Here is a 22,049-nt window from a genome sequence, read left to right on the forward strand (position 1 = left end):
AGTGATGTGATCACCTGGCGACCCCTCTGGCTGGAAAAGAATGTGAGACTCGAGCACCAAATGACATCGTCTGACCTGCTCTGATGCAGCGATTTGGATGTGTTGTTATCAAAAAGTACCAACACCATTCCTTTTAATTCCAAATAGTGTGTGGCAAACACCTTTCACTCTTGCTTCCCCCTGATAATCACAAAGTTCACAAAAGAAATGTAGGGGAATACTGTGGGGAAAAAGAAAAAAAAATCATGCAAGGTATGCAATCAGAAACTAGGAGGTAAAGCTTCAGAGATCTGATCAGATAGCAATTTAAGAAATCTGTATGGCAGAGACAGGATTAAGATGGCAGAATAGAAGGACTGGAGCTCAACTTCTCTCCGAAAAACAACAAAATTCACAACTAAAGACTGAGCAATCTCCACCCAAATGGACTGGATAAAAAAGCTACCTTACTCCAGAAGAGAAGGAGGAGGCCACATCAAGAGGTAGGAGGGGTGATTTCACGATATAAACAACCCCATACCTCCTGGGTGGGAAGCTCCACAGACTGGAAACTAACTGGTTCACAGAGACTCACCTACAGGAATGAGAGTTCTGAGCTCCACATCAAACCCTCACGTGCGGGGATCTGGCACTGGGAGAAAGAGCCCCTGGAACATCTGGCCTTGAAGGCCAGTGGGGCTTGTGGGCAGGAGCTCCATGGGACTGGGGAAACAGAGGCCCCATTCTTAAAAGGCGCACACAGACTTTCATGTGCACTGGGTCCCAGGGCAAAGCGAGGTCTCCATAGGAATCTGGGTCAAACCTGACCAAAGTTCTTGGAGGACATCCTGGAGAAACTGGGGTGAATGTGGCTTGTTGTGAGGGAAGGACATTGAAAGCAAAGCTCTCGGGAATATTCAGCAGCTGTGCCTTTCTCTGGAGGTGGCCATTTGGGGAAAATCTGGCCCCACCCATTAGTCAGCTGAGAAGCCCCAGGGCAAACAACAATCCAAGTGGGATCACAGCCCCGCCCCTCAGTAAACAGGCTCCCTAAAGACCCTTCAGGCACACAGCAGCCCCTAATCCCATCCAGAGACTAAGCCCCACCCACCAGAGGGAGTAGAATCAGCTCCACCTACCAGTGGGCAGGCATCAGCACCCCCCCATCAGGAAGCCTACAGCAAGCCCCCATACTGACTTTAGCCACAAGGGGGGCAGACACCAGAAGTAAGAGAGGCTACAACCCTATTATCTATAAAAAGGTCACCACACCAAAAACCTATAAAAATGAAAAGACAGAGGACTATAACTCAGATGAGGGAGAAAGGAAAACCCCCCCCCAAAACAGCTAAGTGATGAGGAGATTCTCAACCTCCAGGAAAAAAGACTTTAGATTGTTGATGCTGAAGATGATGCAAGACATTGGAAATAAACTGGAGGCAAAAACGGATAACTTACAGGAAACACTGACCAAAGAGATACAAGATATCAAACTTAAACAAGAAGAGATGCAAAATACAATAACTGAAATAAAAAACTCACTAGAAGCAGCTAACAGCAGAATACAGGAGGCAGAAGAACAAATAAGTGAGGTGGAGGACAGATTAGTGGAAATTATGGATGCAGAACAGAAAAGAGAAAAAAGATTGAAAACAAATGAAGAGAGTCTCAGAGAACTCTGGGACAATGTTAAATGCACCAACATCCGTATTATAGGGGTGCCAGAAGGAGAAGAGAGAGAGAAAGAGATACAAAAAATATTCCAAGAGATAATAGCCGAAAGCTTCCCTCACATGGGAAAGGAACCACTCACTCAAATCCAGGAAGCACAACGAGTACCATATAAAATAAACCCAAGGAGGAATACACTGAGACATATTAATCAAACTGACCAAAACTAAAGACAAAGAGAAAATCTTGAAAGCAGCTAGGGAAAAGAAACAAGTAACATACAAGGGAACCTCAATAAGGTTATTGGCAGATTTTTCAGCAGAAACTCTGCAGGCCAGAAGGGAGTGGCATGATATACTTAACATAATGAGAGGAAAAAACCTCCAACCAAGATTACTTTACCCAGCAAGGCTCTCATTCAGATTTGAAGGAGAAATCAAAACCTTCACAGATAAGCAAAAGCTGAGAGAATTCAGCACCACTAATCCAGCCTTACAACTAATACTAAAGGAACTTATCTAGGCAGAAAAGAAAATACAGCAACAGAAAACAAAAATGCCACAAATGACAAGTCTCACCAGTAAAGGTGTCTATACAGTAAAGATATGAAATCATCCATGCACAATTATGCCACCAAAATCAGAAATCATGAGAAGAGGTGGGTACAAATGCAGGACAGTGGAGATGAACTTGCAATTAAGAGAACAACAACTTAAAACAATCTCATATACATATAGACTCTTATATCAAAACTTCAGAATAACTGCAAACCAAAAATCTACAATTGATACACAAACAAGGAATCTCTGAAGAAGAAACATATCTCATAGTAAATAAGTGCATAATCCACCATGAAGGGGGTCATTTGACATCATTCTTGGAATGCTGAAGTCTTCTTAGATCTGATTCTGATTTCCTCTGCATCAAAGAGTTTATGATAATTATAATTAAATAATGAAACTGTATGATTAAATAATATAGGTCTACAATTGTATTATTAATAACCATAAAGTCTATAATGTCTTGTTTATCACATCACCTAGAATGGCGTAATGCCTATATTGAAGAATCAATAAGATGTAACAAATTGTGAAGACATATTTATATAGTTACACTGTTTTTTAACCAATTTATGCATTTTATATTTTACTTATTTTCAGAGGGTATATTATTTTTGTTATTCTTACCAGTTATTCTTTTTATTATGCTATATAAAATATTTAATGGTATATAAGGCTTTCTTCTTTATAAATTTTAGTTGCATAATATAACAATTTTAATATGATGCTAATTGTTAAAGAAAAATTGAAATGTAATAGATAATACTAAATAGTAAGGATGAAAGCCATACAAAATGGGATAAAGTATAGAATAAATTTCCTATTTGTCTCAGCATATTTTCCATTCCACTTCTCCAGAGGGAGTCACTTAATCTGTTTAAGATCCATGATATAATAATCTGTGTGAATGTAATTGTGTTTAAATGTATTTTATTCTGTTAAAAAAATAAAAATTAAAATTAAAAAAAAAAAGAATTCTGTATGGCAATAAACAAGCCAACAGCTAAGCAAGACGAAATGAAAAGGAAAATGGCAAATCAGAAAAGAGATTGTAACTTATAACAGAGCAAGGACTATCACGTGGTAACAGGAATTTTAAACAGTAAGGGAAACAAAGCCTCTTGGAAAAAATGGAGAAAGGATGCACAGAGGTTCATTAAAAAGGAGAAATAGAAATTTCAATAATCGTATATCAAGATATTCAACTTCTGTTATGAAATTCAATGATCATTTGGGCCTAGGCATGCGGAGCAGGTTAAGGGCGGAACATGTCCAGTTTTGGGGGGGCGGGGGGCGGTGGGAACACTGGCTCTCAAGTCCTGGGCCTGGGAATGCCAGCGGGCCCTGCCTCTTGGGAAGCCGGTTCGGCTCCTGTGTCACGATTCAGCACAAGCACGTTTTCTGACCCTGCAATTCCATTCTTGTACATTATCCTAAAAATGGATTTGATGTGTGTGCACAGTTTATGTGCAAGGGTGCTCCTTGTAACCTTGCTTATAACAGAAACCTTCAGGCACAACATAAATGTTCATGATTGTTTAAACTAGTAATTGCATGGCCACAGAATGGAATATTATTCACCATTAGAACATGGAGAAGTCTAGTTAAAGTCCCAGAATATCTGGATTAGTTCACTGGGGCTACCATAACAATATACCTGAGACTAGGAGGCTTAAACCACAAATCTATTTTCTCAGTCCTGGAGGCTGGACTTTTGAGATCAGCTGGCTGCAAGCGTGGTCTCCCTTGGCTTGCAGATGGCCGTCTTCTCCCTGGGTCCTCACCGGTCTGGTCTCTGTGCACGTGTATTTCTGCTGCCTCTTCCTCTTTTCATAAGGACACCAGCCCTACTGGAGCAGCCACCCTTACGACCTCATTTAACATTAATTACCTCATTAAAGGCCCTATCTACACAAACAGTAACATGGAGGGGGTAGGATTTCAACATACGAAAGGGGGGGGGTTCAGTCCACAGCAATGCCAATAACAGATTACCAATCCAATGAAAAGGCCTCTAAGGCATAATCATTTTTTGTTCTTAAAAAGTGTATTTATGGGAGTTCCCATGGTGGCAGAGGTAATGAATATAACTAGTATCCATGAGGATATGGGTTCGATCCCTGGCCTCACTCATTGGGTTAAGGATCCGGCACTGCTGTGAGCTGTGGTGTAGGTCAAAGACGAGGCTCAGATCTGGAGTTGCTGTGGCTGTGGTGTAGGCCAAGCTGTAGCTCCGATTCGACCCCTAGCATGGGAACCTCCGTATGCTGCAGGTGCAGCCCTAAACAGACGAAAAAAAGGAGGGGTATTTATGAAGCTCTCTTTTTCTCTCTCCCTGACTTGTCTCTTTGTATATAAACAAATCTATGTATCGATATGTGGGAATAAATGTTAAAATGTCCTAAACGATGGTAAATACGTTAACAGTGGTGCATATTCCCTTTTTACTTTCTGATTTGTCTGCATCTCTTATAATAAACACATTTGCTTTCTAAACACAAAAAATATTTTGTTTTGACATCACAATATGAGCTTAGTGGCTTGCTTTTAATAGCCCAGAGGCTGTGCTGCGGGGCTAAATCAGGCCACAGAGCCATCCTCCCAGCGAACGGCAGCAAATCTCAAAGGTTTTCACTCAGACACAGAGTCTATGCTGTGCTAGTGCTTCACAGACGTTGCACTGTTTTTTCCAGGAGCTCACACTGCCTCGTGCCTTCATCTTGCTGAATGGCCAGAGTCTCAAACAGCTGGGGAATCCGGGAAAAGCAGCAACCTTTTCTCGCCACCTCACACGTGTAGGGACATCTGGGCAGGGGAAGAGGACACCCACCGACAGCTCCCCGGGTTCACTGCTCTCTCCGGGAGGGTCCACCCCGACCAAGTTCCCGTGGGCGCACAGCACCGGTAGGGAGAGGCAGCTGCAGCCTCCTGCTTGGAAAGCATCCCGTCAGGCCCACCCCTCCCTCCTCGTCTCGCTCTCTTTTTAAAAAGCAAACAGAGACATGAAACAGGCTGCTCTGCTCTCTAGGGAGATCCCGGCCCATCTGCCGGAACGCAGCCCTCCACCTCCAGCTAAGGAAAAAGCCCTCAAAACAAACGGCCCCAAAGATAAGGGCTGAGCCTCTGTGACTTCTTTCTGGAAACACCGAGTACAAGGAAGCTGACAGCTAAATGAGGGGGCACGGTTTTGGGAACTTGCAATCAGGATTAATTGTTGGGATCAGCGTCCGTGGGCCTAGAGAGGCTGCCTGTAGCCACTAGGACGATGGATGATTTTCCCCTCATCTTCCTGCATCTGAGATGCTCGGAGCTGGCTGCTGCGTCCAGCCTGACACCAGCCTGATTGTTAAGGAACCAGTGAGAGGGTCTTGCGGGGTGAGCAGCCAAGCCTGGGCCTGTCGAGGATGATGTCAGGCTTTGAACAAAATGAGGAGAAGAAGGGCTAAGGGAAGGACCATTTCTTACTTTGTAGGCTCTGCATTGGGAGCGTCTGCACAGGTAATGGCTTCCACACGTCTCCTGCCATCCTCTCCTGCCCATCCTTCCCGTGCCCAATCTCACCTGCTTGGGCTGTTGGGACGATTTATGAGAAGGCCCTGTCCCACCCTATTTTTAAGACAGTCTCACATCTCAGGAAGCAGCTGGGTGTTTCTGGCTGAGTGGCACACCCTTACCACAGGCGACATGAAAATGTGGCAGCTTCTTTCCTAAATGCCCCCTCCCCATCCTCACAACCCAGGCTCAACCTTGGATGGAGTCCAGACCCCACGGCCCATCAGTCAATGACCTGGCTCTCCGTGGTCCACGCTCATGGCATCTTTCAAATCAGATGTGTCCTTTCTTTTTTGGGGCGGTGGGGGACACCTGAGGCACAAGGAAGTTCCCAGGCTAGGGGTCGAATCAGAGCTGCAGCTGCCGGCCTACACCACAGCCACAGCAAGGTGGAACCCCAGCCGCATCTGTGACCTACGCCACAGCTCACACAACACCGGATCCGTAACCCACTGAGTCAGGCCAGGGATGTAGCCTTTATCCTCTATGATACTAGTCCAGTTCTTAACCTGCTGAGCCACACCAGGAGCTCCGGGACGTGTCCCTTCTTGTCCCACGGCTAGCAACTTAGTTCAAGCCTTCGTCAGGCTGTCCATGCTGGGCAGCTGCAACGGTGTTCTCACCAGTCTGTCTGTCCCCTCCTTTCCTTTCCCGTTCCAGCCTATTCAAAATCCCCGCCAGGCTCAGCTTTCTCGAAAATGCCACTTGCAGGATGACATTCTCTCACTTGCAGCTGACAATGGCCTCTCTGCATCTCCACAGCCTAAAATCTCGGATGCTTTCTGGTCTTGCTGCAGCCTATGTTCCCGGGTACCAGCGGGCTCTTCCTGAAACCAGATGCTCCACTGCCCTGGAAGCCACCGAGTGTGTTGCTCCACCGCTTCCATCCTGCAGGGAAGGTCTGGGCACACGCTCTTCCTCCCCCAGGCCGGCTGGGGGGCACTGTGTTACCGCCATTTCTCCAACCCGATTTCCACGTGAACCTCCACGTTAAGCTCACCCCCTTTGCCCCCACGAAGCCTTCGCTGACCTCGCTCCTCCAAGAGGACCTCTCTCCTCTGAACCCCGAAAGACTGTAGCGCCTCCAGCACGTAGATTTCACACGTGGACCTATTTTCCTTTGGTCCTTTGGATTTACATTTTCTGGATTACTTATTAATAACTATTTTTATAGATTCACAGGGAGTCTGAAATATAGAAATAGAGACTCACAGAGAGTTGCGAAAAATCAGATCAGTTCCTGCGCCCTTCACCCAGCTTCTCCCAATATGAGATCTCATGTCGCCGTGGTGCAGCGTGAAAGCGGAGCAGGGCTGGCGTCTGGACTCGTCACCTCACTGGGTTTGGTTTTCATCATTGTTGACCTGCATTCATGTGTGTGTGTAGTTTTAACTGACTTTATCTGGCAATAACCCACCACCATAATCAATACACAGAAGCATTCCATCTCTATAAGAGAAGTATCTGCTGCTAAGTCTTTGTGTTGGCACACGGCCCCACACCAAGCACTCCTGGGCTCCTCCTAACCACTAAATTATTCTTCAACGCTTTGTAACTTTGAGAATAAATATAACTTTATGAGATCAACTGTCTTCAGGAAGCATAATGCCTTTCAGGTTCATCCACGTTGTTACACATATCAATATTTCATTTCTTTTTTTTTTAGTTTTTAATTTTCTTTACTGCTGCACCCATGGCATATGGAAGTTCCCAGGCCATGGACTGAATCCAAATCACAGCTGTGACCTACACCACAGCTGTGGCAACCTCAGAACCTTAACCCACTGTGCCAGGCTGGGGATCAAACCTGAGCCTCCACAGAGACCCAAGCTGCTAGTGTCAGGTTCTTAACCCACTGCACTGCAGTGGGAACTCCCGATAGTTCATTTCCTTTAATTGCTGAGTAACAGCATTTCATTGTATGGATGAACCAGAGACTTTTCAGCCGTTCACTTGTTGAAGGACATCTGGCTTTTCCCCAGAATTTGGCCGTGATAGAGGAAGCTGTTATGAACGTGCAAGTACAGGCCTTTTGGGGAAAGTAAGTTTTCATATTTCTGGGATAAATGCCCAAGAGTGTGCTGTTTGGATCCTGTGGTATGTGTGTGCATGCTTAGTTTTTTGGGCTTTTTTTGGGGGGGTGGGGCATAGATTGTTTTCCTTTTATTTTGTAAACATTTTGCACATAAATCTTTGTCGGCATGTCTGATTTTCTTTTTTTTTTTTGTCAGTTCATTTCATTATTATTTTTTGCTTTTATTTATTTAAAAATTTATTGAAATATAGTTGATTTATGAGGTAGTGTTAATTTCAAGTGTACAGCAAAGTGATTCAGCGAATCTACATTTTTAGATTCTTTTCCATTATAGATTATTACAAGATATGGAGTATAGTTCTGTGTGTTATATATTAGTTGCTGTTTATCACCTTTATAGATAGTAGTTTGTATTTGCTAGTCTCAAATTCCTTAATAATCCCTCGCCCCTTTCCCCTGGGGTGACCATAAACTTGTTATCTATGTCTGTGAGTCTATTTCTATTTTGTAAATAAGTTCACCTCTATCTTTTTTTAGATTCCATATATAAATGATATCATATGACATTTGTCTTTCTCTGATTTATTTCACTTAGGATGATCATCTCTAGGTCCATCTATGTTGCTGTGAATGGCATTATTCCATTCTTTTTCGTGGCTGAGTAGTATTCCATCGTATATATGTACCACATCCTCTTTATCCATTCATCTGTTCATGGACATTTAGATTGTCTCCAAGTCTTGGTTAGTATAAATAGTAGTGCATATTAATTTTATAAGAAATGGCTAAATGATCTGTTGGAGTGGTGGCACCATTTTATATCTTCACTAGCGATGTATGAAAGATCCAGTTTCTCCACAGCTTTGCCAGCATGTGGCATCATAACTTATTTAAAGAAAAGTTTTTGCTGCTCTTTTAAGTGTGTAGGAAGACATTACGTTTTTAACATGAAGACCTATCTGCTCATAAATCAAGGGGGGGGGGTGTTGAACATTTCCCAACTCAGTTACATGCCCTTTGAAGCCCTCAGCACTCACCAAACACCTATGGATCAACTGCATTTTACTGGCAATTCCTGCCACCCCTCCCAGTTCAGACTCTGTCAGGTAGACCTTTTCATCCATGCCTTACTTCTTTGCTTCCATCACTCCCCTCCAGGTCATAAACTCCTTGAGGTCAAAGTTTATGTCTCAATTGTGCAGACCTTGATTGCTGGCATGTAATAACTGATACCTGTCTATCAATCTAGCAATCTATTGATAGATACAATCTATGGATAGATACATGTTACTATTGTGTGAGACTGAAATTCTGGAACTTTTATCCAAGGGAGGAAGTGTGTTCAAAGCAGACAGAACAGGGCATTTGAGGGCACAGAGATGTGAGGTGTGGCCCATGTGAGCCACTGATGGTGACACCCTACAGTGGAACTCCAGGGAAAATGTCAAGAAGGGTTAAGACTGAGGCCTGGGGTGGGCCCCAGGGAACCTTGGGGGCCAGACCAAGGTGCCTAGATTTAACCTGAAGGAAGTGACAATCTATTCAAGAATTCTAAACAGGAATTGAACATCCAATTTAACATACATGAGAGTCAAAAATATAGCCCACATAATGTATTCTATTTGATTTTTTTGAAATGTAATTTCTCCTTAGTCTTTGATATTCTTCTAGTAACTTTACTGATTTTTTTTTTTAACACTTTTCTCCCTCCCTCCCTTCCTTTTTTCCTTCTTGGCTTTATTTATTTATTTATTTTTTTAGAGCAGTTTAAGGCTCACAGACAATTCAAGGGGAACATACAGAAATTTACCATATACCTCCGGCCCCTTCCCTATTTTCTGCTTATTTGATCTGTTAAAGGTTGAGAGGCACAGGCTGAAATCCCTCAACATTCTGTTTCTTTTGCTTCCCATTGTATTTTCACAGGCCTTCTTATGTTCGGATACAACGGTCAGTACAAAGGCTCCCTATGGCTCTCTGTGGATTATCATCTGCCCATTCGGTCAGTATAGGACCATCTTATTTGTCTGGATAAATGCTTTTTTCCCGGGATTTTGTTTTGTTTGAAACAAAGACTGCACTGCCCGCCTTTTTGTGTGTGCATTTTCCTGACATGTCATTGCCTGTTATTTCTGAGAAGCACTGTTTTCTCCCCAAAGGCTTTTTGCTTCTGATGTAGCAGATTCTCTGAGGTACAAAGAAGAGACACGGTCCTTTGGAATTTTCCAGGTACTGAAGCTCTTCTGAGTTCTTTACAAAAGGTGAAGACTGCCTCCTTCTCTTTGATAATAAAGGGATCCCCACCACCTGATGGGCTGGATCTATCACGTATTTGAATCTCAGCAGTTGGTGGAGGAGGTCAAGCTGAACCAACTGCGACTCAGACAGTCAACGACATCGGCAGAGTGCTCAGGTATACCAGCTGTCCATGCAGGAGTCAACAGCTCTCCTGCACAACAGCTGTGGCTCCTTGGCCATTAATATGGCGGGAATTCAGTGGATCACATTTCTCAGCAACAACATGAATGCACACTCATTGTCCTATTTTTATATTGAATGTTATTCTTTTTTTTTTTTTGTCTTTTTTTTTAGGGCCGCACCCACGGCATATGGAGGTTCCCAGGCCAGGGGTCTAATCAGAACTGTAGCTGCTGGCCTACACCACAGCCACAGCAACACCAGATCCAAGCCGTGCCTGTGACCTACACCACAGCTCACAGCAATGCCGGATCCTCAACCTACTGAGCAAGGCCAGGGATCCAACCCGCAACCTCATGGTTCCTAGTTGGATTTGCTAACCACTGAGCCACGATGGGAACTCCCCTATTGAATGTTATTCTATGTACTCTTAGAATTTATTAGGAAACATTTAATTCCTATAAGAAGAGAAAGAGACTGAGAAGTGCACACCCTAGTTCCTAATAAACACGGCCATTAGGTGACCTTAGGTGACTGCTTGTGTCTTGACTTTCTTGACCTTCTGTTTTCATTGGAGCATCAAGGCTATGTGATCTGGGGGCCACACAGTGAGAAGCAACTAGCAAATTTATTGATTGATGCGATCTCTCATGTGACTTCTTTTTTAAGTTTACAGCACAACTGAGGGGAAGATACAGAGATTTTCCATTTACCTCCTATTCCCACAGCCGTGCAGCCTCCCCCATTATCAATATCACCCACAAGCAGGGTACATTTTTTTTAACCAAATGTACCTACATTGGTTAGTGTAGGATGACCCTCCAATGACACATCATTATCCCCCAAAGTCCACAGTTCACCTAAGGGTTCACTCTTGTTGAACATTCATGAGTCTCGACAAATATTTAATGACAGGTATCCACCATCACGATACCATACAGAGTATTTTTGCTGCCCTAAAAACCCCAAGCTCTGCCTGTTCATCTCTCCCCATCCACTCCTAGCAACCACTAATCTTTTTATTGTCTTCATAGTTTTGCCTTTTCCAGAACGCCATATAGTTAGAATCAGACAGCATCTACCCTTCTCAGGCTGCCTTCTTTCACTCAGAAATGTGCCCTCAAGGTTCCTCCGTGTCTCTTCATGGTTTGATAGATCAATTTCTTTTTACCACCGAACAACGTTCGAGTGTCTGAATGTACCATGGCTTATCTAATTACCTACTGAAGGGTTTCTTTGTTGCTTCCAAACTTTGGCAATTATGAATAAAATTGCTAAAAAATTTGTGTGCAGGTTTTTGTGTGGACATATTTTCCAAATTTTTGGCAACAACCAAGGCATAGAACTGCTGGATAGTGTGTTTAAAGGTAAATTTAGTTGTGTACAAACATCCCTTAGCATGCGTGAGAACCCCTGTTGCCCCATGTCTTCTCTGGCATGTGCTGTCCTCGGTGTGCTGTATTTTGTCCATCCTCATGGGTGCGTAGTGGTAGCTCACTGTTGTTTTAATTTGCATTACTCTGATGACATGGGATGAGGGATATCTTTTCACAGGCTTTTTGCCATAGGTATATCTTCTTTGATTGGTTAAAATATTGGTTAAAATATTTGGCCCATTTTTAAACTGGGTTGTTTGTTTTCTTGTTGATGTTTAAATTTTCTTTATATGTTTTGGATAATAGCTCTTTATCAGATGTGACTTTTGCAAATGTTTTCTTCCAGGCTTCAGTTTGTCTCCTACTTCTCTTGATATCATCTCAATTAATTATTATCATCAATCATGTCTTTGACGCTGTATCTAAGAAGGCATCACCACGTTGAAGGTCATATAGATTTTCTCCTATGTTATCTTCTAGGAATTTTATAGTTTGCACTTTACATTAAGGTCTATAGTTTATTTTGAGTTAATTTTTGTGACGAGAATAAAGTCTGTGTCTAGATTCATTTTTTTTTTTTGACAGGTGAACGTCCAATTGTTCCAGCACCATTTATTGAGAAGCCCATCTTTGTCCCTTTGTATTGCCTTTGCTCCTTTACCAAAGATCAGTTGATGGTACTTATTTGTGTCTATTTCTGGACTATCTACTCTGCTTCAACAATCCATTTGTCTTCTCTTCCACCAACACCACACCATCCTGGTTATTGTAGATCTGTGGTAAGTCTTAGGTCAGGTAGCATCAGTTCTCCAACTTCACTCTTCTTTAATATTGCGTTGGCCAACCTGGGTCTTTTTTTAACTCAATGAATTTTATTACATTTATAGCTGTACAATGATCATCACAACCTAATTTTACAGCATTTCCATTATTCTGGGTCTTTTTCCTCTCCATATAACTCCTGAATCAGTTTGTCAATAACTACAAAATAAGTTACTGGAATTTTGTTGAATTTCATTGAATATGTAGATCAAGTTAAAAGAATTTACATCTTGACAAAATAGTGTTTTCCTATCCATGAACATGGAATATATCTCCATTTATTTACTTATTTGATTTAGTTTTGTGGTTTTTCTCATAGAGATCTTATATTTATTTTGTGAGTTTTGCCAAGCATTTCATTTTTTGATCTTAATGTAAATGGTATTGTGTTTTTATTTCAAATCCTACTTTTTAATTGTATGTATATAGGAAAGCAAATGGCTTTACTATATTAAGCTTGTATTCTGAAACACTGCTCTAATCACTTCTTCGTTCCTGTAGTCTTTTCTTTTCTTTCTTTCTTTCTTTTTTTTTTTTTTTTAGGGCTGCACCCGTGGCATACGGAAGTTCCCAGGCTAGGGGTCAAATTGGAGCTGTAGCTGCTGGCCTACACCACAGCCACAGCTGCAGCCACACCGAGATCAGAGCTGTCTGTGACCTACGACACACCCCATGGCAACACCAGATCCTTAACCTACTGAGTGAGGCCAGGGATCAAAACTGCATCCTCATAGATATTTGTTGGGTTTGTTACCACTGAGCTATGACGGGAAATCCTGATTTTTCTATTTTTAAATGTTTGACAGAATTCACTGGTAAACCACTCTAGGCCTGGTGCTTTCTGTTTTGGAATGCTTTTAATTATTGATTCAATTTCTTTAATAGATTCAGGTGCCTATTCAGATAATCTATTTCTTTTTGTGAGAATTTTGGCAGATTGTGTCTTTCAAGGAATTGGTCCATATCATCCGGCTTTCCCAGGCGAAGATAAATTAGAGTGGGTAGGAACAAAGAGAGCTGGTCCTACTCCATGGCATAGTCAGACCTGCGGTAACCATGTGTCACACACTGATGACAAGTACAGTGTTGGAGTGTATGCACTTGAACCCTGTGGAAGGCATCCTTAATGCTCATGTTTCCAGAACGTTCTTTCCTTAAACTGTACTTCAACTCCTATACTATACTCTCAAAACAGAGTTTAATCCTTTTTGTGTTTTCTAACTTCCACACTCAAAAGTGAACTGTGCACAAATTAATTAAATTTATTAAATGTATTTATTTTGATTTGCATATCTAGCAACCTAAGGGCAACTAAGCTTTATACTTTTTCGACTTTGTCTACTGGTAAAGAGATTATATAGAGACAAAAACTAGGGGTCCCAGGAATTGGAGAGATAAGTCTCTGTGAAGCAGTCCATGCTGGCCAGGATTAGAAATATTTACCCACACTAGGAATTCTTAGCCAGGGTTCCAAGGATCCCTAGAGAACCACAAACGGCATGCCTGTGTTTGATTTGGGGCACATGTACATGAGTGATTTTCTACAGCAAGAAGCCAAAGTCATCCTTTCATGCTCACAGGAAGCCATGACACCCAAGTTTCCAAATTTTTGCTTTAAAGCCACAGATTGGCTCAGAGAAGCAAGATTTGGCTCTGACATGACATTCTATCAAGGCGTCTAAAGAAAGAAAGTGTCCATGTGAAGGGAACTGACAGCCAAGGAAGCAAAGAAAAGAACACAAATGGATGCAAAGGAGAATCTGTCCACTTCCTTCCAGAACAGAGGACGCCAAGCATGAGGGGCGGATGGGTAAAACATCCACAGTGGAAGGCAATGCAGGGCAGCCAAGTTGACCAGCACTATTAAAAACTATGCCTCTGCTCCTAGTGCCTCTGTTTGGATTCCAGCCATGCCAGCCCTCTCTGGCGGTGCTCTGGCTTTGATGTGGGGATTCCTCTCCTTTATTTGGCTGATTTGAGGACATATCCAATGTCAATGCACAGAAGCTATCCAGGACCAAGGGGGGTGGGCTGTGGCAATCTCACTAGGGCACTGAATGATGGCAGGAGGTGGTATCTATCACTCTTGGCGTCACTGTGGACTGGGCACCTTTTCTAGAAACTTCTACAATGGTGTGACACGTAGGGATGCTTATCTATTACTGTTTGTAGACTTGACGTTCACATGGATCTTAAATAATGATGGACTTTCTTGAGTGCAAAACGAAGATGCCACTTTACATGTACCAAAAGCCTTCCTGTTACTCCTTCCCAACAATATCCTAAAGGCAAATCGATCCCATTCATTTCCCCAATGAGCCTAATGAAGGTAAATCACTCAGGCAATCAACACAGTGCCAGAAGGGAAGAGACAGCGAAGAAGGAAATAAAGCTCGAAAATGCCCCTCATTCTAGCATTTTGTGAATTTTAAGATGCCATCCTTACTGGGAAATGTTTTCAAGACAGCTACTGTCGCACTTCTTCATGGGCCGTGGGAATGCATCAATCACAGAAACGAGATGACACCGCCCTCTGCATATTCAGGCCGTTTGCTTGGCTTCCCGTCATTCTCACACAGGAGCACACCTATTGCAAAGGCCTCTGTTGTATAGTATGACACTGAGGAATTTATATGCTTGGCAATAAAGCCATTTTTGGGGGGAGGTTTGACATTTTCCATGTTAATTTCATCCTGGTGGTGGGTTGAGTGGTGAGCCCCTAAGATATGTCTACAACCTAAACCCTAGGTACCCTGAATGTGACTTGTGTTGGAACAAGGGTCTTACAGGTGTAGTTAAGGTAAGGCTCTCTAGATGGGATCATCCTGGGTTAGGTAAGCCCTAAATCCAATGAGGAGTGTCCTCGTAAGAGACAAAAAAGGAGAAGATACAGGAAAGAAAGTCACCTGAAGACAGAAACAGATATCGGGGATGCATCTGTAAGCCAAGGAGGACGGCGGACAGCCCGATGCCACCAGAAACGAGAAAGGAGGGAGGAAAGGGATCTTGCCTCAGAAGCTCTGGAAAAACCAACTTTGCTGACACCTTGGTTTTAGACTTTAGGGCTGCCAGCTTGGAGGTGGGGGGTGGAGAAGGCTAGGGCAGAATGGATTAAACAAAGTCTGGATGGACAGGCTCCTTCTCTATAACAATAGGCTGAGAAAAAGCAGTGGCAGCTTTTGCCCTTGGAGATTTTCTTAGATCTCCATGCAGGTGATAGGGACGGGGTAGGATAACCACACAGGAAGTTGTAGAAGTCCCGTAGGGACCACAGACAGAGAGGGAAACCTAGGGAACTTTGGGAGATCACTGCAAGTTAATAATCGCTCAAAAAAGCCATCAGAATGAAGTGGTCTTGCTTAACTACAAAACCACAAATAAAAGCATGAGATGTGCCTCAGGTCACTAAGTGAAAGATAAAATGAGACCTGCATTCAAGTTCAGCAAGACGTTGCCCCCTAGGACCAAGGGCAGGGAGGGGTTTAAGGATGGCCCTTCTGCTGGTTTGAGTAAGCACCATGACAGTCCTAGTTTGACCTTATAGAGTCAAATACTCTCTTACTGGATACTAAGGAGGTGCTAATGATGTAAGCCTGACGTTTACTGGAAGAAAGAGGAAGAGGGCGTCTTTTCCCACCCCCATTTCCCTTGAATGATAAACTGTAGCCCACCTAATCCTCAGGGTAGAGCCTTCTCACCTGCCTGCCTGTATCTCTCATGAGATTCTTATTTTAAGAAATCTATCTCTTGCCTCTCCCTTTGCTTCTCGCTGAATTCATTCTGCGCTGAAACACAACGAACCTGAACTTCAGTAAGTCCAGACACTAGGTGAGTGATTCTAAAAAACAAACAAACAAAAAACGTGAGTTCAAGTCCCAATCTTGTTTCTGGTTGGGTCTGAGTCCCCGATGGTCAGCTGCAATGTTTGTATGTACGTTCCGATGGGGGACGTGCCTTCCTCTGTGTCCCCACAATGTACAGGCCAGCCCCTCAACAAACACCTCTTCCCTCTGGAGGTGCTTATGAAGACAAGTCTTCTATTGTACCATCGCGGTCGGTGAAAAAGATACTCTTGTCTTGATTAAGCTGTTGCTCATTTAATAGTTTTTTTTTAATAGCTTCTGAACCTACTGCCTAATTTTTTGCCCTTATCTGTCTTGCCTTGGTTGATGTTATTTTTCAGAGATGGGCGCAGAGGAAGTTTCTCCTCCTCCGACCAGCCCCTGCCCTGGTGGGTCCCCAGCCTCCTCCCATCCGTCTTGCTCTCGGGACCTCTCAGAGTCCTGTCCTTTCTTGCACTGCCCCTGCAGACAGACAGGTTTTCTGACATTGGTTTTGGTTCAAGGTCTTCTCCAGACAGTCCAGGAGCCTCCAACAGTAGACGTGCGCAGGGCTGCAAAGCCTTTCCACTGCGCATGCGCAGTCGCGCTTTCAGCTGGTTGACTCGGCCTCCTTAGCCTCATCCAATCATTCGGGTCAGCAAAGACTTTCCACTGCGCATGCGTGATCGCTCATTCCGACAGTTGACTTGGCCTCCTTATCCTCCTGCATTCATTCATTCATTCATCCATCGGTTTTCCAACTGCTTCTAGTGTCCCCACTGTGCCAGGCACTGAACCACACACTGGGGCCACCTCACTGGTCCAGATGGTCAGAGTCACTGTCCCCACGCAGCTTCCTTTCCTAGATGCATGTTAAACCAACAAACGCATGCGGGAGAGACGCCAGGCAGTGAGCACTTCCTGGGGTTGGAACTGGACCTCCCTTCTGCTCCTGAGCTCCAGCCTCTCTAGGTAGTTTGCTGCTGGACCCACTTCCTAACGGGACACAGGAAATTGGAATCGTTGGAATCTAAAAAATTAACGTCACGACTTTTTTCTAACAAAGAGCTGTAAACTGTTTCCAAATGGCTGGTTTAGATTTCATCATTGTTTAAAACTACAACACGGGGGACTGAGCCACTTTATTTGCCTCTCAGCACTGCCTCATTTCTTTCCTCCTCACCTCCTGGAATCCTGGAGCTGGTGTCGGGAGATGTGGGTGCCACGTGCTCGGACAAGCAGCAGCTGAGGCGTGTGTGGCCAGCTGCCTCCTTTCTCTGTGAACTGACCTCAGGGGCCTATTTTCTAAACATAGTCAAGTCAAGAATCAGGAAAGCTTCACATAAAGTGAATCTACACATTGGATTTAATATGCCAAATCTTAAAGAAAGATGCTGGATTAAATGCACAATCAAATATTAACTGAACTCACAACTTGCTCTTCTCCAAAAATACTGTAGATGAGAAAGCACCATCTTAACCTGAGTTTGAGGTTAAGGCAGTTGGTATTCAAGAGGAAGGCTAGCTAATTCTACTTTTTAATTAAAATGATTTTTCTTCACGATACACACATTTATTGCAAAGGAGTTCGATGCTATGAAAACTCTGCTGTAATAAACTCTAATGCTTCATAATGTGATTAACAATCTCCATCATTTTGGTGATACACAGTGACAGGAAAATACTGGAATAGCTCTAAGAATTATATGGGACTCTTCCCAGGAGAGTCTGTTGCTCTGTGACCAAGGAAACAGATGGAGGACCCAATTCTTGCCTGAAAACCCGACGTGGACAGGGGTGTTGGTAAACGAGTGAAAGCTGGAGGAAACGGAGCAGCCTTCACTCACCGCCCGACCAAGACATGGCCATTATCCTGTCTCTACTCGTCTCTGTGTCGTTGGACTGTGAGGCTGGACAGGTTATTTTCACAACTCATCCCCTAAGGTCCCTCTATCATGAGTTTTAAACATTGCATCTATCTTCAAACAATCCTAGAGGTAGCTTTACACTATCCCCACTGCACAGGTGCAGAATCTGAGGCTCAGAGATGCTCGGACACATGCTAGATGCACATCACACAGATGATGAGAAGCAAAGGCAGGATTTCAACCCATTTTTGTCTGACTTCAATATCTCAGTTAATGATGGTGCAAAAGGTAGGAAGCCTCATTAATATCACAAGAATAAGAAATAGATCCCTCCTGCTCGACAGCCTGCAGAGAATACTGAAATCCAGCCTGTTGGACTACTCAGATGTGAAGTTTGTGCAACCTGAAAAAATATAAATATGTATGTATTTGTATTTATATGTATTGTATCTATGTGCATCTATACATCTATAAATGTATATGTAAATATATAAATTATGTATACCTATCTATCTATCTAAATTCACACACGTATAAAGTAATGGGAGTTATTTTCTATCCGCTGTTCTAGGATAACCTCTGGTATGACTGGTAGGTACCTGGGATCCCTGAGAATCTTGGAGGGGATTATTTTCAGAATAATACTAAGGCAGCATTTGCCTTTTAGACCTGACACTTCCGAAGCTGCGGTGGGCCCACCCGCTGGAGCGTTCTGGGACTCAAGGCTCTGGGGGCCTGTGGCACCCCGTGCCTGTGCTTTTCACCTTCACGCACTCGCCGCAAAACAAATGCATCAACTGCCTGCTTCCCTTGAGCATGTCCTTGACAAAGCAGGAAAGCACATTTCAGTTCCATCGCGCCCCTTGAGGACGTGTCTTTTCAACAGTCCCTGAGATAGAAGCGGAAGGGTGTCCAGAGCAGGTGCGCTGGGCTCAAGAGGAAGCCCGGGGGTGAGGCTGGGCGGGGGAGCTCGCCAGCTGCTTTGTCGTAGAAAACCAAGTTTCCCGGGAAGACAACCCAGCAGACGGTTTCTAAACTGTTTGGCTATTTGACAAACTCTGGAAACGAATGAAGTGAGCATTACCAGGTCAAGGAAAACAGCGGATAATGTTTGTTGTCCGTGACAAAATATTTCAAACCAAAATTAGATTTTGCAAAAATGTGTATTTTCCATGACAAACTTGATATATCCTCCCAATATATTTAACGACGTTTAGGATGACGTTAGTGGTGACATCAAAAACCAACCTTTTAAAAAATATTGTACGATGAAAGGCTTCAATATTTGGAATATTTATAAGACAAAAAAAAAAAAAAAGCCAATACCAGGCATGAGACACTCATGCCTGTGCAAAAGACCCATTCAAAGTGCAAGATAAAGTGATAGGTTTTAATGTAACAGCACAGAAAAAGTCTGTTGATATGGTTTCTGATTCTGTGCAACGAACCTTTCAAAACGCCCACGTGTAGACTTTTGGTGTCGTATCAGGAGGAACAGCCACGTTCATCTCAAAAGGCTACCAGGCCCCCCTTTTCCAACGACTTCTCTTAGTGTGGCTGCATTTTCCTCACTTAATCCAACCACAACGTCACAAAGGCCTGAATGCAGAACCAGCCACTCTGTCCAGCTATAAGCCAGACATTTAGAGAGAGTTTCTAAAATGCAAAATAATGTCTCCCTTCTCAATTCTTTTTTGTTTGCTTGCTTTGGAATATACAGTTTTCATTTAAGTGCTACTTAGGATAACATGTTGTGGATTTGTTATTGTCACTGAGCTTTTTTAAAAAGTTCTCAGTTACTTTCTAATACAATAACTACTGATAAGTCTAACCCACATTACCAAAAAACTCTTCAGGTTCTCAAAATGTTTTTAAATTTTTCAATTTTATTTTTTCATTGAGGTATAGTTCATTCACAGTATTTCAAGTGTATAGTAATGTGATTCAGTTATATACATATATGTGTATATCTATTCTTTTCCAGATTCTCTTCCATTATAGGTTATTATAAGATACTGAATGTATACCCCTATGTGCATATAGCAGCACTAGTCACAATAGCCAAGACATGGAAACAACCTAAATGTCCATCAACAGAGGAATGGATAAAGAAGATGCAGTCATAATGGAATATTATTCAGTCTTTAAAAAGAATGAAATTTGCCATTTGTTGCAACGTGAATGGACTTGAGAGAGATTGCCATCCTAAGTGAAGCAAGTCAGAAAGAGAAAGACAAACCATATGATATCACTTAAATGTGGAATCTAAAATGTGACTCAAATAAACCTATCTACAGAACAGAAACAGACTCACAGATATAGACAACAGACCTGTGGCTGCCAAGGGGGAGGGAGGAGAGAATGGGATAGACTGGGATTTTGGGGTTACTATTTGCAGACCATTGCATATGGCAGGAATAAGGTCCTACCGCATAGCACAGGGCACTAGAGTCAATATCCTGAGATGACTCCTAACGGAAAAAAATATAAAATATATATATATGTGTACCTGAATCACTTAGTTAGACAGCAGAAATTAATTCACCTTTGAAAATCAACTACACTTCAATAAAAAATGTAATAAAGTTCCTCAAATATAAAAATATATTAAAAGTAGTTCCTCGTGCTATACAGTAGGACCTAGTTGTTGATCTATTTTGTATACAGATAATAGTGCATATCTATTAATTCCAAATGTCAAATTTATCCTCACCCTGCACCTTTTCCCCTTTGGTAATCATAAGCTTGATTTTGAGATCTGTGGGTCTGTTTTTGTTTTGTAAATAAGTGCATTTCTTTTTTTTTTTTTTTTTTTTGAGTTCTGGAATCCTTCTGTTTTGACTTATTTTCTTTTTTTTCTTTTTTTCTTTTTTATTTTTTTTATAATTTATTTTTTTTCCCAATGTACAGCAAGGGGATCAAGTTATCCTTACAGGTATACATTTTCCCCCCACCCTTTGTTCTGTTGCAACATGAGTATCTAGACATAGTTCTCAATGCTACTCAGCAGGATCTCCTTGTAAATCTATTCCAAGTTGTGTCTGATAAGCTCAAGCTCCCGATCCCTCCCACTCCCTCCCTCTCCCATCAGGCAGCCACAAGTCTCTTCTCCAAGTCCATGATTTTCTTTTCTGTGGAGATGTTCATTTGTGCTGGATATTAGATTCCAGTTATAAGTGATATCATATGGTATTTGTCACCATCAAACTAGAAGAGAACATAGGCAAAACACTCTCTGACATCAACATCATGAATATTTTCTCAGGTCAGTCTCCCAAAGCAATAGAAATTAAAGCAAAAATAAACCCATGGGACCTCATCAAACTGAAAAGCTTTTTCACAGCAAAGGAAACCCAAAAGAAAACAAAAAGACAACTTACAGAATGGGAGAAAATAGTCTCAAATGATGCAACCGACAAGGGCTTAATCTCTAGAATATATAAACAACTTATACAACCCAACAGCAAAAAAGCCAATCAATCAATGGAAAAATGGGCAAAAGACCTGAATAGACATTTCTCCAAAGAAGATATACAGATGGCCAACAAACACATGAAAAAATGCTCAACATCGCTGATTATAAGAGAAAGCAAATCAAAACTACCATGAGATACCACTTCACACCAGTCAGAATGGCCCTCATTAATAAATCCACAAATAACAAGGGCTGGAGGGGCTGTGGAGAAAAGGGAACCCTCCTGCTCTGTTGGTGGGAATGTAAACTGGTACAGCCACTATGGAGAACAGTTTGGAGATACCTTAGAAATCTACACATAGAACTTCCATATGACCCTGCAATCCCACTCTTGGGCATCTATCCGGACAAAACTCTACTTAAAAGAGACACGTGCACCCGCATGTTCATTGCAGCACTATTCACAATAGCCAGGACATGGAAAAACCCAACTGTCCATCGACAGATGATTGGATTCAGAAGAGGTGGTATA

At 42.6% G+C, this 22,049-nt stretch overlaps 1 protein-coding gene across 7 annotated transcripts in view; it reads right to left on the minus strand.

Moving 5' to 3' along the window:
* DSCAM (DS cell adhesion molecule) overlaps nt 1-22,049 on the minus strand; it is a 744,988-nt gene that overhangs the window by 169,681 nt on the left and 553,258 nt on the right. The window lies entirely within an intron of this gene.

The sequence above is a fragment of the Sus scrofa genome, chromosome 13, assembly GCF_054392235.1.
Source record: "Sus scrofa isolate SSC_HxYL_T2T_F1_AM1 chromosome 13, Sscrofa_HxYL_maternal_Yorkshire_Landrace_v2.0, whole genome shotgun sequence".
Taxonomy (NCBI): domain Eukaryota; kingdom Metazoa; phylum Chordata; class Mammalia; order Artiodactyla; family Suidae; genus Sus; species Sus scrofa.